At 40.1% G+C, this 17,163-nt stretch overlaps 1 long non-coding RNA gene across 2 annotated transcripts; it reads right to left on the reverse strand.

Annotated features, from left to right (window-relative positions):
- Positions 1-265: 265 nt before the first annotated feature.
- On the reverse strand, positions 266-15,819 carry LOC142657122 (uncharacterized). 2 transcript variants are annotated; one of them, XR_012849816.1, is made up of 4 exons: positions 15,625-15,819; positions 4,381-4,511; positions 1,102-1,215; positions 266-991 (listed from the first exon to the last, which is right to left on the reverse strand). It is a non-coding gene; the product is annotated as an uncharacterized LOC142657122 (long non-coding RNA). The 2 variants fall into 2 exon arrangements; XR_012849815.1 differs by having other exon boundaries at positions 15,662-15,818.
- Between the last annotated feature and the right edge of the window lie 1,344 nt (positions 15,820-17,163).

The following is a 17,163-nucleotide window of genomic DNA, read 5'->3' on the forward strand; positions in this document are numbered from 1 at the left end:
CTATGGTGCCAATGGAAAACGGTTCCAATTACTTCCCAAGAAGTGACAGGCACTTCTTTGAAGCGGGCTTCTTTTTTACCTAAAAAATGACCGTCGGCACAGAACATCGTAAAGCCCATTCAAATGAATGGGCAGATGTTTGCCGGCGCATTGGAGCCGTATTTTCAGACGTAATTCGAGATTAAAATGCCCGAATTACGTCCGTAAATAGGGTGTATGAACCCAGCCTAACACAGACTTCAAAGTCTAACTACCTTAGAATAAGTCTACATAATATTCAATTTGATATTCCTATTCATCCCCATAATGCAGAATTTAAAAAAAACATAAATATTTTATATTTTCTTCTTTTTCATGAAAAATAAAAAGTCAAACACAAGCTGGTAGTGAAATACGAGTTATTTGTTCAAGCAAAGGCATTATCCCCCATTCTTCTTCAAAGTCTAATTGAACTTCTGCAAGGTCAGAATGGCAATATGATATTGTCCCACTTACAATAAACATGGTGGTTTGTACATTTATCATCTTTACAGCTCAAACTGTAGCTACATTTTTTGTTCCAAAAAGTTCTAGAATTTCCCATGGAAAGGGCTGACCTGTGTGGATCCACAGTAGTCGTGTAAAATCCTTGGCAAGAATAGAACATAGAGACTCTCAGTGATTGTGTTGGTCAAGTTCCAGTTCATACCTGGGTACTGAGAGCCTGCAGCCCTCTAGAAAGACTCGGTGTACCCCCCATCACAAGAAGGGGTCCAGCTTCTGCATAGTGAGTTGGAGTGTATGAATCCCTCTCTCTTCCATTGCACAAGGTATCTGCAGTCCGTATAATATATGGAGAGCCATATGGAGAGTAGGCTGGTGCCGCATATGGAGGGAACATGCCATCGAGGTGGGATGAAGAGCAGTCATGGCAAGGGAAGTGTGAGTGTGGCCGGTGACCAGAATCCTCCTCTGTCTCCCCATGCAGGTCGTCTTTCTTACAGCAGTAATACTATATAAAATGGCAGGAAAAGTTTAATGGTCAATCCTTTTGCCTGCAGTGCCAGAAATGAATGATACAAAGCATTAATAATAGACGGTATCTAGTTCTCATACTCTCACCTGAAGTCTGCAGTAGCACAGTACTCCAATAATGCATAGAAGTATCACAGTTGCTAGGATTCCTCCTGTGATCACAACAGTTCCAGCTGTCATCCGAACAATCCCCCATCAAACCTAAATATAAAAAATAAACATTAATTAATATACCGAAAGTTTCTATAAAGTTCTGGAAAACAAAGGGGAATCAGCAAGTATTTTCTAAATTAGTGGAAGGCACAGGGTTAATGCTAAATTACTGGCAAAAAGGATAATTTTATCTAATGGACATGTTTGCAGCTGCATTGCAGGGGGTGGGAGTGCAATTTATACGGCTGTTCTTTGATACAGTAATTTACATGCTGAGCATTCAGAGGGGAAGAGTTTTCCCAGCATGGTTCTTCTGAGACCTCATCTCACCTATCTCTGTTTCAACGCTATGCGGCAAAGGCAGAAGCTATCTGCTTAGTGGGTGAAGAGCTATAGAAAGTACCCAGAAAAGAGTGTGGCAGGAATATGCACGGAATATGAAAATAACATGAATGTATTTATCTTTTAACAATAGATATATCTTTCTACCAAAACAAAAAGCAAAACTTTCAGCTAAAATCTAAGACTGGTTATATAGTGCCTGATATTTTCCCTCCAGTGATCGGGCCAACAAATGGCCATGTGAGGGCTAGTAATGAGCTCTTCTGATGATCACAAAACACTTGTTACCAGTTGGAGAAGATTAAGACTATAGAGCAACCCTAGAGCATGGCTGATGATAAAACAATCTACTAAGATATAGAATAGCTGCAAAGTTAAACTAAGGACAAACCTTCAAAACGCTCTTGTACTATGAGATTTGTAGCAATAGATTGCTGTTTTGAATATAGCCAGTGTATATAGGATCGCTCAGTGCACTTCAGAGTAAACATAGCTGCTACCTGCTGTATACATAATAATGGCCAGATCCATTCAGGACTATTCTCATCTCATTCTGACTGGTGTTCCTCTACCCATTGGGAATGTTGATGTTCTAGGATGCACTAAGGAGAAGTAGTCATCTGTAATTTGGCTAAAAGGATGAGTCACTTGTATAAACACATTTTGGCCAATAAGAATGTATGATTCATTTTAAGATTGTTATATTACAATTGCTACCATCTGGTAAGTTGAATCTATCTGTCTGTCTGTCTATATTATGCTATTAATTCAGTTAAATCATATATACCGTACATATTATAATGAATTCAGAATTTTAATTTGCCTAAAAACACATTCAGTTGCCTGGGACGTACGTACATGAGGTTGCATGATCACTTGACTTTTGCTAGCTTGGATTCTTCTATTTGACCATGACTCCTGCACTGTATCTCTTATTCCTGGCTGACTGTCACCATCAATCGAACACAAAATACTCTGATCATGGAGAAGACCTGAGGGCAACTGAATTCCTCTGAACATCTCAAGGGCTGCTATATGTAGCTGTGGATATTGCAATTTTTTCCCTTTGCCGCGCAAAGTTTATCATGATCAGCAGTGAAGATTTCCCTGACAAGATGTCTATGAAGGTAAGGGTATGTTCACACGGCTGAAAACGCCCCCAAAAACTGCTGAAAATACGGGGGATGAACGCCTCCAAACATCTGCCCATTGATTTCAATGGGAAAAACTGTGTTTCGTTCCCACGGACACTCTGTAAAAAAGAAGTGCATGCCACTTCTTGAGCCATTTTCGGAGATGTTTTTCATTGACTCAATAGAAAAACAGCCCCAAAAACGGCCGTAATAAACGCCAAAAAAAACCCCGTAAGTTGCTTAAAAAATGGCTGAAAAACAGGGGCTGTTTTCTATTGAAAAGCGATCCGTATTTTACGGTCGTTTTTGGTCTGCCGTGTGCACATAGCCTCAAGAGGACCACTGCAATTCTGCCCCTCTGCCCACACTCAGTCCTACAGTCTTCCTCCTGCTTAAAGGCTATGTAAACTTTCAAACTATTTTTTTTAAAATAAAAAATGTAATTACGAATGAAATTGCGGACGCATTCATTTCTATCGACCAAGGACATTTTTCCGTATATTTACGGATGTGTGTCTGGGCCGTAGAAATGATCTATAAAATAAAGAACGTGTGCTATTCTTGTCTGCAATTACGGCACGGACTCGCCCATAGAAGTCTATTGACGCTTCTGAAATTGCGGACGGCTACGGATGTGTATCCGTAGCCGTCGCATTCGTAAATGTGGACAGTAAAAACCCTCACGGTCGTGTGCATGAGGCCTAAGTGACTTTTATTCAATTAGTTTTTTACTTTTTCAGATACAGCTTCTATATATCCTGGATACATAGAAGTTGTATCTTGCGCTTAAACCCAAATTCGTCAGGTCAGCTGCACTGATGACATTGGTGAAAGCGGGTCCTGCGTGTTTCTGACACACAGGATCCAGCTGTTATCAATCGCATAAAAGTTCATAACTTCGGCTTCGTTCACATCTGCGTCAGGGCTCTTTTCTGACGTTCCGTCGGAGCTTTCCATCAGAATGGAGCCCTGACTGAAACAAGTTGTGCAAGAATGGAGCCCTAACTGTCTCTGTTGTGTAAGGGTTCCATCGTTTTGACAGAATGAATAGCATAGTCGACTACGATACTGAGACAAACGGAAACCATTGGCACCAGATCTGTCACCATTGAAATCAATGGTGATGCAAACGGAAACCTATGGTGTCCGTTTGTTTCAGTCAGGGTCCCGTTCTGACGGGAAGCTCAGACGGAACATCAGAATAGAGCCCTGACGCAGATGTGAACGAAGCCTTAGATGTGATCAATAACAAGTGAATCCTGCATGTTAGGGACACGCATAACGCACTGTCACCAAAGCCGTCAGTCCCGCTGACCTGACGTATTTGGGTTTGAGCGCAAGATACAGCTTCTAGAAGCTGTATCTGAAAAAGTAAAAACATTTTTTAATTAAAAAAAATTACAAAAATGTTTAAAATACCATAATAGATTTTTTTTTTTATAAAACAAAGTTTTAATATACATTAATTTAAATTTCTAGTTTATTTGAATACAGCCCTATGTTTTTACTATAAAACAAACCCCAAACAGATGTAGTTTACAGCCTTGGGTGCACGGATTCAGTCTCACTCGGTGTTGTGTGTCGTTACATTATGTTATGAAGTCACTGTTCTACAAGCTTGTATAATAAAGACCATGAATTCTTGGTAGAGCTTAAATATATTAGTGTAATAAACATTGGGTAATTACATTGCACCATAATAAAGATACATGAAGGTTGTTGCAGAAATGAGTCATACCACAAATACTGTAGGTCAAGGTAGTGCAGATGGGTTGTAACAAGAATCTTATGATGCAGAAGAAGAGCAGTCAATTTATCTTGGGTCACACAAGAACCTCTGCTGAATTCAACGAGATGTTCAGGCGTGTTCTGCAAATCAATATACAAGCTGTGAGATTTGTATTAGAACATATGTCAAAAATATCTCAGTAATGTGCTACAGCAGTGTTAAAAAAAATAGCAGTGAGTTTAAAAAAAAGCAAATAAAGTGCAAAATCATTATAACTTTTATTTGCCAAAATGCAAATGCACTGGAAATACTACGCATTCAATTCCAAATCAAAACAATAACAAATTGACATCTGTGTTGCATGGAGTTGACCAACTTCTGGCACCTCTGAACAGGTATCCAGTCCAGGAAGATCGGACGACATTCCACAGTTCTGCATTTTGGAGTTTTGCCTGATAAACCGCATTTTTTATGTCACCCCACAAGTTCTCTATGGGATTGAGGTCAGGGGACTGGGCTACTCACTCGATTACCTCAATACTGTTTGTCTGTAACCAAGATGTTGTTGGCTTACTGGTGTGTCTTGGGTCATTGTCGTGTTGACACATCCATTTCTAGGGCATTTTTTCTCCAGCATAGGACATGATTTCCTCAAGTATTTTGATATATTCAGGCTTAATAACAATGCAACATTATCATATATGAGTTACAAGTAAACTAAAATGTGCCTATGAATACTGGAAACCAAAAGATTATAAGAATAGTGTATTTGTCATGAAGTGTTATATCATTACGTAATTTAAATAAACATAAACTTACAAGTTAGGTGGCACCTTAGGCTTAATGGGCACACCTACCAGAATGTATTTAATTAGTCAGGTGATTAAGACGGTAAGGAAAAGGGGTGTTAACATGGCCTCTGATCTGATCATATGTTGGATCTCAGGATCGGAGTTCTCCAGTCCCCGCCAGATAAGATGGATGTTGGCCGCTGCATCCAGGCAGAGACTTAATCCTGAGGTGGCTTTCAATACAGAAACAGCCAAGCTCGCTGAGCTACGCTGTTTCCATAACGGCCATAAAAGTGAATGGGAGTTACGGAAACAACATAGCACAGTGATCTACACTGTTTCCAAAACCCTAAGTCCTGGAAACAGCATAGCTCGCTGTGCTATGCTGTTTACGTATCTCCCATTTACTTCAATGGGAGTTACAGAAAAAGTATAGCCCAGCTGTTTTCCAGAACCCCAAACCACCTCTGCACTGATTCCACTTGGGTGCGTTGGCCAGCGGCCATCTCACTAAGGAAGGTTGGGTTCGGGAGACTCCGCAACTTGAGATAGGTGTGTGTTCCAGAACTAGAACCCGCATCTATCAGACATTTATACCATATACTATAGCTATGCCATAAATGTCTGAGATGGGAATTCCTATTAATGAATAAAATAGACACCCATGACAAATATCTTACTATTTAGTAACCTTCAATTATAATTATCTCACAGATGATATTTACATGTTCCAAAATTCAACTTAATTTTCACATAATCCAATTCTATATGACTCTGGCTGCAATGTATTTCCATGACTAGTGGCTGGTCAGAAGAAGTGGTTGATGCTGTGGTTGGATGGACTAGAACTTTCATTTCTTTTAAAATAATAGAGTTTTTACTGAACATTTCTTAATATGATGATTCTCTGTATCCCAAAGGGGAGAGAGATCAGACTCAGAGTAATATCAAAGTATGTACAATATAAAACAAAAAAGAAACCACAAAGAGTAACATGGTCAGGACTGGATATCCATAATATGGATGACATGAAAGTATACATTCTATGTGTATCTCAATGTAAAATAGAGAAGTAGGGGAAAGAAGTACAACAAAATATCCAACATACCAATAGAGACATTATCAAAACTGGTGCAAAGGAAAAGGGAGAAGAGTTGCCCATAGCTACCCATCAGATCCAGCGCTCAATTTTCAGAAGCCCTTTTGTAAATGAAAGAAGCAATCTGACTGGTTTGTATGGATCAAAAATTGCAGACTAAATTCTCTTCTATCCTGCCCTGTTTCTTCTCCTTGGGTCCTGTTCACATCTGCTTCGGAGGCTTCGTTAGGGGCTTCTGTCACAGATTCCCCTGTTTTTGTTGGAAAAAAGAGATCCTACGGAAGATGTTAAACTGAATGGGTTCTGTCGGGCTCCGTTGTTTTCCTTCGTGCTTTTAATACCACTTTTAAGCAGATGACACTCTCTGGTCCTGATGTTACCTCTCTGCTATGCAACTATCTCCTCATTCTTCTCCTCCCTCTTCCTAAAACACAACATGGAAAAAACTAAGTTCATAAATCCTTCTGAACTATCAATCACTGTTAACGGATCCACTGTTAACGGATCCACACTTTCCCCAGCCTCATAAGTTCATTGTCTTGGGATAACCTTATACTCTTCCCTGTCCTTGAGACTATACCTCTTATCACCTCCCCCTAGATTGCTGCATCATCCTCCTCTGTGGCCTCCCCTCTGGATTTCTTGCACCCCTCCAATCCATTCTCAAGCCCGCTGCCCAGTTCATCTACTTCTCCACTCGCTCACCTACCTCCTCTTGTCTCTGCCAGTCCATCCACTGGCTACCCATCGCCCAGTCAATAAATGTACAAATATTGACAATGATATACAGTGTGACATATGTATGACAATGACATACAAATGTTCTACTGATATACAGAAGAGCTCTTCTTCAGAATAGAAAAATCTCCAGCAGCAGTCCCCACTCTGTAACTTAATGTCTATCCCCTTTTAGTTGGTCGAGAATAAGGAGAATAAGTATCAGTGTGATAGAAGACACTCGCTTGTTCTCAATAAGTCTCTGTGCGATATATTTTCATGATTTGCACAATTATATTGAAAACTGCCTAAATAGGCATATAAACTAATTATTATACTTGTGCCTCTAACAAATTCATTTTCCAGGCTTACAAAGAGTTGGTTGAAGTCAAGACATAACCCTTGGCATATTTGCCATAGTATATTCAATTCATAAATGTCAAATTAAAACTTTCCATGCACGCGGCAACCAATATGATGCAATGTTAAGCTGGTTATGGATTCTGCAGTAAAGAATTAGTCCAATATTGTAGCAATTATACGCATTAATTAGCCAATGTACAATAATTGTCTCAAAGTAAAAAAAAGAGATGTTAGCAGGGGCATAACTTGAAGAACCAAATTTGTACTGGTATCCTCTTATGTGGCAGAGGAACCATTGTCCCACCTTAGGCATTAGTTCACAGGTGCAACTACAAGATCTGTACCTCATAGTTATGTCCCGTAAAATGCACACAGTGATGATACTGCACAGGAATAATTCCTACAGTTATGTCACTTTTAAAATGAACGACAATAAAACAACGGGGCTAACAAACAAAGTGATGTCATAATACAGAGATAATAAACATTCATTACCTGCACAAGGTTAATAAAGACAGTCATGTCACAGCACAGGAAGAACAGTCACAGTGATGTCACAGTACTTTGATGATGCACACAGTTATCATTGTCAGTGTGTATTACAGGAATAATGCACAAAGTGACGTCACAACAGGAATAGCAAAAACAGTGATGTCACAGTACACTGTGAAGTTATAGGAAGGGGTATATGCACACAGTAGTATCATGGCATTGGGATATTGTCACAGAATGGGGATAATAAACATAGTAATGGCATATCTAATTGCTAAGGACCACTATGATGTCACAAGACAGGGGTAATACATGGATAAAATACACACACAGCGATGTCACAGTGTAAAAGTATTGAGCTCATCAATGTTATATCACAGGGGTAATAAAAATAGTGAAAACGCTGAAAGATAACACATGGTAATGTCACAGTACAGAGAGTGAATACTGGTATTCCCTTATGTGGCAGGGTGGCCATTGAACCTTACGTGGAACCTAGGTGCCACATGCAACTGCAACGTCTGCACCTCCTACAGTTACTCCCCTGCATGTTGGTAAGTTTGGTCACAGTCATAATGAATCAAGAAATGGCCAAATGTGTTGTTTCTTCTGCTTGACCTTTGCATTGAAAGGCATGATCTAGTCGGGTACTTAATATCTAGCTGTGCACATGGCTACACAACTGTAGTAAGAGGGAATATGTACATATCTTATTTTTTTTGCTTTGATAAAAATAGAACATGCACATTGGTGAAGCTGAATCATCGGGGCAGAAAATCAGAAAATGTCTGTTAGCTCCATTTGCTACAGATGAGATGATGAGACCCTCTTTCACTCACTTGTCTACTCAAGGGTCACAAGAGAAAGAGAAAATTGTATATAAAAGATACTAACCAGTAAAGATACAGGAGTTGACTGTTCTCTATCAGTCTATTGGGATTTGGTATGACTTTGAAGGAAAGAGCGGCTGACCCATTTGGTAGAAAAAATGAGAATAATTTATGGTGGAAGGAGAATTGTTGCCCTAAGCTGGCAAATCTTATAAAACCATAATAAGCTAAATGCATCTAATCACCCATATCAGTTTAAAAAATAAATTAAAAAAAGCCCAATATATACATAGAAACACAGCAAACACATTGCATTGGTTTCATTAAGGAGTCACGGGCTATTATGACCCCCGAGTCTTAACAAGGACAGCAGAATAATTGCTCTTACCTGCACAAAAGCTCACCTTGCCCAAAGGCTGGAAAAGGTCTTGTACATCGATGGCTTCTGTCCTACTTATAATATATATATCTCATTGTCCATTGTAAGAACATTATTGACACGTGGAGCATTATGGTATAAGTGTATTTATATTTTCCTGTGCAGCGTGTTACTGCGTTAGGATAACTCAGCAGCAAATTAAAATATAAGCAGGAATGCTAAAGGATAAACTTGGCTGCACTACATCTACACAAAAATATACACTAAGTATCAATGCTCCAATTTATACTGGTCTACAATTCCCAGCGTGCATGAAAAAAATGTAAGCGCTATGGTAGTGTAGCGTGGAGAACTATGATGTTTTTGAAAGCTTGGCAAGAAATTCTTAAATGTTTGCTCAGTCTCTGGTGAGCTCTGAGCAGGACAAGTTGAAGAGAAGGATTCAGAAAGCAGTCAGGCACATGATCTGAAGTGAAGGCTACAAATGCTAGCGTTCCTGTAACATCAATAAAGAGCATTTCTTGTGTCTGGGGACTTGTACCAGCAGTTAGTGGAAAAGGAGTGATATTAGCTCAAAAAGGTGAAAATCATCCAATCAAATCACTCCCTTTATTGAATAGACTGCTCCCCATCCAATGCACCGGAGCCATTAAAGTGGACTCCTCACAATAAATACATTATAACTGGGTTACAACTATATGTCAGGAATATAAGTCAGTATTGGATCTAAAAATAAAGGGCAAAAAGTATAAATCTACTTCATACCTTATTTGGGAAAAAAATCATGCAATGCGAAAACTGCATTCAAATTACTACACCATGTGAACACAGCCTTAATGTTTGAGGCATTACAGGCTATATATGTGATAATTTCACTCTTATATTTATTAATAATTTTTCGTTTCTTGTTTTCCTAATTTTGGTACCGCTCTGGTCCATCATGTGCTGTTTTCAGTATTGCAGCTCAGCCCTATTCGACTTGCGCTGTTCAGGCGAAAACAGCTCCTGATTTTCAGACTTTTTTTTAACAACTCGAGTTTTTCGCTGCATTTTTACGGCCGTTTTTGGAGTCAATGAATAACGCCTCCAAAAACATCCCAAGAAGTGTCCTGCACTTTTTTTGACGAGCCGTAATTTTACACGTCGTATTTTGACAGCGACGCGCAAAATAAAGGCTGGTGGGAACAGAACATCGTAATTCCCATTGAAAGCAATGGGCAGATGTTTGTAGGCGTATTAGGGGCATTTTTTCAGGCATAATTCGAGGCGTAAAACGCCCGAATTACGTCTGAAACCACTGCGTGTGAACATACCCTAACTGCCCTGCCTGTGCGAGTTATTTCATTTGTTCTTAAAATTGTCACATCTTTGTAATTTAAGGACAAATATTTTGTTTATATTTAGACTATATAAGTAGCAAAAAAACAAACTATAAAAATACTGTTACCTCCAAGCTTAATAAAAATGGCAACTTAGCTTATGGCTTGCTGTCTATTAGGGTTAATACAAACAAAACAAGTATTATGGTGTTTAACCCTTTACCTCCGCAGCCATTTTTCGGATTTTCATTTTCGCTTTTTCCTACCTACCTTCCAAAAACTTTTTCTTTTTCTGTTGATAAAGCCGTATCAGGGCTTGTTTTTTGCGGGACGAGTTGTAGTTTTTCACAGCGCCATTTATTTTACCATATAATGTATTGGGAAACTGGAAAATAAATCTTTGTGGGGTGGAATAGGAAAAGTACAGCGATTCCTCAATGTTTTGGGGTTTTTTGTTTTTACGCGTTCACTGTGCAGTAAAAAAGGCATGTTAACATTATTTTGTGGGTCAATACGATTACGGCGATACCAAATTTATGTTTTTTTATGTTTCACTACTTTTAGGGTATGTTCACACGCACTGTTTTCAGACGTAATTCGGGCGTTTGACGCCTCGAATTACACCTGAAAAACGGCTCCATTACGCCGACAAACATCTGCCATTTGCTGTCAATGGGTTTTACGATCTTCTGTTCCCACGAGGTGTAATTTTACGCGTCGCTGTCAAAAGACGGCGCGTAAAAAGACGCCCGCGTCAAAGAAGTGCATGTCACTTCTTGGGACGTTTTTGGAGCCGTTTTTCATTGACTCCATTGAAAAACAGCTCCAATAACATCCGTAAAATACGCCGCAAAAACGTAAGGCGAGTAATTACAAAAACGTCTGAAAATCAGGAGCTGTTTTCAGGCGAAAATAGCTCCGTAATTTCAGACATATTTTGCTACTGCGTGTGAACATACCCTTACGAAGAAGAAACTCATTGTCAAAAAATTACATTTGTGCTTTGTCGCCATATTCTGAGAGTCAGAAATTGTTTGTTTTCTCTTTTGGCTTATTTTTTGCGGGGTGAGCTATAGTTTCTATTGGTAACATTTTGGGGTACATGAGACTTTTTGATCACTTTTAATTTTATTTTTTGATGGGAAAGGAAGTGACCAAAAAAGAGATTCTGGCGTTTTAATTTTTTATTTTTTTACGGCGTTCACCGTGCGGGTTAAATAATGGTATCTTGTAATAGTTCAGAGTTCTTCAGATGCATTTTGTTTATTTATTTATTTTTTGACATTACTTTAGAGGAAAAATGGGAAAAGGTTTTTTTTTTAAACTTTTAATATTTTTTTTACACTACTAAAAACTTAATTAAACTTTTTTTTTACACATTTTATTAGTCCCCAAATACTAATGCATTGCAGTATATTGTCATTTACAGGCAGAGAGAAGGCAGATCTGGGGGCCTTTATTAGGTCTCTGGGCTACCATGACAACCATCGGCACCCCACGTCTCGGGTGGCCGATGAGCTGTCCGAGGAGGGGGCTCCCCTCTTTCTAAAGCCTTAGATGCTGCAGTCACGATTGACCGCAGCATTTAAGGTGTTAAAATGGCAGGAACAGTGTGATCGCTGTTCCTGACTGTTAGTCCCAGGTGTCAGTTGTAATACACAGCTAAGACTCGCAGCATGTGGAGTGGGCTCAGCGTGTGAGCCCGCTCCATACATCACCCCCTGTACCCGGATGTGCTACTACGTCTTGGTGCGGGAATGAGTTAAAGGGGTTGTCCACTACCAGACAACTGATGACCTATCCACCGGATAGGTCATCAGTATATCATCAGTGCGGGTCCGACACACGGACCCCGCACTGATCAGCTGCTTCGGTTGCCTGCAGGAACCGGATGTTATTGAACAGTATGCAATGCATGGAAGCAGTTGGCTCCGTACATTGCATAGTGGCTGTGCTGCTGAACTGCAGCTCGACCGCCATTCCATGACTGCAGCTAACTGCATCCGGCATGGACGTCTGGTGCTCATCCGGTGCCCGGAGGCAGCCGGGGTGGCTGATCAGTGCGGCGTCGGATCCCCACAGATCATGTACTAATGACCTATACCTTGGATAGGTCATCAGTTGTCCGGCGGTGGACAACCTCTTTAAGCAACTTTTTAATTATTTTTTTATTTCAGATACATCTTCTATGTATCCTGGATCTTGCGTTCAGAGCCGAATCCGTTGGGACAGCGGACTGATGGCTTCATTGACAGCAATTCCTGCCTGTCTCTGACACGATCACAGCTCACAGCTAAGAAACGCAGGATATACCGGTTATCAATCACAGCTAAGAAATGCAGGATACAACTGTTATCTATCACAGCTAAGCTCATGACTTGAATGTGATCAATAACTGGTAGATTCTGTGTGTCAGAGACACACAGGACCCGCTGTTAATGAAGCCGTCAGTCCCGCTGTCCCGACGGATTTGGCTCTGAGCGCAAGATACAGCTTCTATGTATCCAGGACTGCCGGCTTTGGTGACAGTGAGTCCTGCGGGATCCACCTGTTACCGATCACATCTAAGTTATGAACTTATATGTCATCGATAACAGCTGGATTCTGCATGTCTCTGACCCTCTGTCACCGAAGCCATCAGTCCTGCTGACCGGGCAGATTTGGGTTTGAGTGTAAGATACATTTTATATGTGTCCAGGATACATAGAAGCTGTATCTGAAAAAGTATAAACATTTAAAAATAACAATAAAAAAGTTGCTTAAAACACCATATTATTTTATTTGAAAAAAGGTGTTCAAATCTTTACATAGCCTTAAAAGCAGGGCCCCTGCACACGGGACAGAAAAGCTGTGGAATTTCCGTGCGAAAGTTCTACAGCATATTACAGTATCAACAAAGTGGAGAAGATTTGAACAAATCTCATCCCCATGCTGTGAAAATTGACCTGCTGTGCGGATTCTCAATCTGTAGGACGTGAATTTGTTTTGCTCAAATGCTGCAGGATTTCTGCATAGAAATTCCGGATGGAACTTTTCCATCACGTGTCTAGAGGGCCTTATAAAGCTGAGCTGCAATACCAGACCCAGCCACAGACACAGAATGGGGCTGTTTCTGGAAAACAAGCAGACCCTTTTTACTAATCTCATACAACCCCTTGTAAAAACAAAAGAATGCAAAATCCAATGGTGATCTGTCCCACGCTAATAGTTCTGACAAGCATTTTGGAGAGGCTTACTGTTCTCTACAGCCTGGAAAAGGGGCACATATATAGACAGGCCATATTTTACAGTAGACACAGTATGCCTTTGCTTATGAAAGCAGAGGTCGAGGCATAGACACCACTACATGCACATTCATTTTATCAGCAAAGAAGAATGAACACTGGGAAATGATTAAAACTGATGTAAGCTGAATTGAACTGTGGACAAAATGCGTGGGATGATAAGAGCAAATTCTGTTCAGTGACATGAATGAGCAAGCTACATGAATGTTGTATCACTTGTGACGAGTGCATAGCGTAAGACTTTGAGCACCAGGATATTCGCCTACAGGTTTCAATTACGCAAATCTGGCCATGCACACTGATGTTCAGGGAATGCCGGATGAGGTAGAGATACATCTTACACTATTCCATAATTATTAGATATTATGTCTACTTTAGAGGATGAATGTAGATAGAGAGTAAACACATTTGTTAATGGACTTACATGGACTTCATATTTTGATTAAATATTTAAAACAGTAGATAAAAGTGATATGTGTATAACTTGCATGGTGCTTATAAAGCACTCTGATAATATATTAAAGTCATTTGCAGTCACATTTTACCTACTTCCATTTATACACAATCTCATGATAGCCTATCCCCACTTTCCACTCTAAGGGTATGTTCACACGGAAGAAATTTTGCGGGTGGATTCCGCCACAAATTCCGCCTCTTATTTATTTCAATGGGAGTTGGACGCATCCTCTCAATCTTCGGGGAGATTCCGCCCGAACCTCCCATTGATGTTAAAGGGATGGAGGAATCTTCCTGCCAACAGCAAGAATAGTTCCGTGGCGGATTTTGCAGCAGACCCACCCCGCAAAATTTGCCGTGTGAACTAGCCCTGACGGAAGAGAAACCTTTTTTCCATAGGTTCAGTACACTTTTTTCCTAGAACACTCCAGGGCCCATATAAGGTTCACAGAAGAAAAGACCCCAGTTAAAGATGGCCTACAGCTCCATTCCCTATTGGTGATATGATCCTACTAATTGATATCCCTTATTACGGGGAGGACCAAATTAGCAGACAAGGTGGAAGGGTCACATCACTCTTCTGATCTAGAAGGAATTTGATGGAATGGCAAAACATTTGAATTTGAACTACTGATGGAGCCATGTTGCTTTTTGAGGGGTCCCATTCCCTCTATGTATCCCCCAACATTTAACACATGCATGGCCTATCTTAGGACAGGCCTTAAATGTTTGATCTGCAGGGGTTAGACCCCCAGGATTCCTACTGATCAGCAGAACCAAGATGCCGGCCCCTTCAATATTTCAGCATTTTTCCAGAAACAGTGGTGCGTTAGGACATGAGACTGTGTCATATCATTTGGAAATCTTTAGCCAATACTAGATCAGTTAGCAGAGTTTTTATTCACCAACATTGAGATTCTAACTTGGCACAACAATTAGTCTAGTAAAAGCAAAATATTTGAGACCTGAAAAAAACCAAAAAACACAAATTGCGCAGTTCATTCAGTTCATGCCCTTTGTATAATCACATTTAAGACCTACATTAAATATATAAAAGAAACCAGAGCACTGGGCATATATCCGTGCCTCTGATTCCTGATATCTGAGGTTATACTTCCTCCTCTATCTTTTGCACACGCTTCATTTATATTCAGCTTTCCTACAAAGTCTATACTCCTGAATTCTATATATTATACACACATTCTATCTTCATCTCAAATTTGATAGATAAACCACAATGGGCGTCAGTAATTTCTGTTATTGCTTTACCATTTCTCTAATTATGTTCATTAATTAACAAATTTGAGAGTACACAACCGTCCTCGCTGCACATACATCCAGCAGCATAGCAACAAGGGGGAGGCCAGGGCGGCTATATAATGCTGCAAATACCTACAGTAGAGTCTGGTGAATAAATAATTCCAGATGTGAATGTTTCCTGATTGTTATTATCAATGCACAGGTACGATGGAAGGTACATACAGGTATAAAAAGCACAATGTCGGACAGAAAAATCAACTCACTCAGGCACTCAGCATCCTTGTGAGATGTGGTCCTCACCTGCATCTAAATGTCTGCTGCTTCTCTTCTTGCAAGGGAGGTCGGTGCAGCCTCCGTCCCCAGCTGTATGCAGCTGCTTCCACATTCACTGAAGACAGAAACATGGGAATGTGCGGCTTCCAACCCTCCCCCAGCATTAGGATTTGTCCAATGAAGTGAAATAATATTAGAAACACTGAGAGATCTGCCCCTTCCTCTGAGCAAGGCCTTCAAACCCCCTATCACAGGCATAAAAAACCACGCTAATCATTAATACACACACCCAGGGACATATGCCAGCATTTCACGTGTACATAAACCAGACCCCTATATATCCCACTGGTATTCACATAATTTCCCAGTCAGACAATGAGGTGGATTTTGTGCAGCGTAGTCACTTTCCCATAATGAATAATGTGCCTGCAAGCTCTATTACCCAAGTATAGTATATGCACTGTCTGCTGTCCATGGTGCTGAAATGTCCCTGAGCTAGTCCTGCATTGAGATGTGTAATTGTGTCCTAGTTCCTGATCCAAGAAAAATGATGCATGTGATTTATTTGATGAGATCATTGGTTTATCCCATAGGGTACGTTCGCATGTGGCTGACACCATGTTCAATGGCCGGTTATGGGGACCGTACCCTTAAGGCAGAATGGGTGTAACAGAATGACTCTAATACCATGTAGTTCTTAACATGCAGTGTGAGGCTCTGTTCCCATCTGCACTGTATTTACAGTGGAGGAAATAAGTATTTGATCCCTTGCTGATTTTGTAAGTTTGCCCACTGTCAAAGTCATGAACAGTCTAGAATTTTTAGGCTAGGTTAATTTTACCAGTGAGAGATAGAGTATATTAAAAAAAAAGAAGAAAATCACATTGTCAAAATTTTATATATTTATTTGCATTGTGCACAGAGAAATAAGTATTTGATCCCCTACCAACCATTAAGAGTTCAGCCTCCTCCAGACCAGTTACACGCTCCAAATCAACTTGGTGCCTGCATTAAAGACAGCTCTTACATGGTCACCTGTATAAAAGACTCCTGTCCACAGACTCAATTAATCAGTCTGACTCTAACCTCTACAACATGGGCAAGACCAAAGAGCTTTCTAAGGATGTCAGGGACAAGATCATAGACCTGCACAAGGCTGGAATGGGCTACAAAACCATAAGTAAGACGCAGGGTGAGAAGGAGACAACTGTTGGTGCAATAGTAAGAAAATGGAAGACATACAAAATGACTGAGGATCCGAGTTGCCAAGTGACAACCTCGAAATCGTAATGATTTACAGATGATCTGCAAAGAGGAGTGGGACAAAATTCCATCTAACATGTGTGCAAACCTCATCATCAACTACTAAAAACGTCTGACTACTGTGCTTGCCAACAAGGGTTTTGCCACCAAGTATTAAGTCTTGTTTGCCAAAGGGATCAAATACTTATTTCCCTGTGCACAATGCAAATAAATATATATAATTTTGACAATGTGATTTTCAGTTTTTTTTTTAATATAATCTATCT

Source organism: Rhinoderma darwinii, chromosome 7 (assembly GCF_050947455.1).
Source record: "Rhinoderma darwinii isolate aRhiDar2 chromosome 7, aRhiDar2.hap1, whole genome shotgun sequence".
Lineage (NCBI taxonomy): Eukaryota > Metazoa > Chordata > Amphibia > Anura > Rhinodermatidae > Rhinoderma > Rhinoderma darwinii.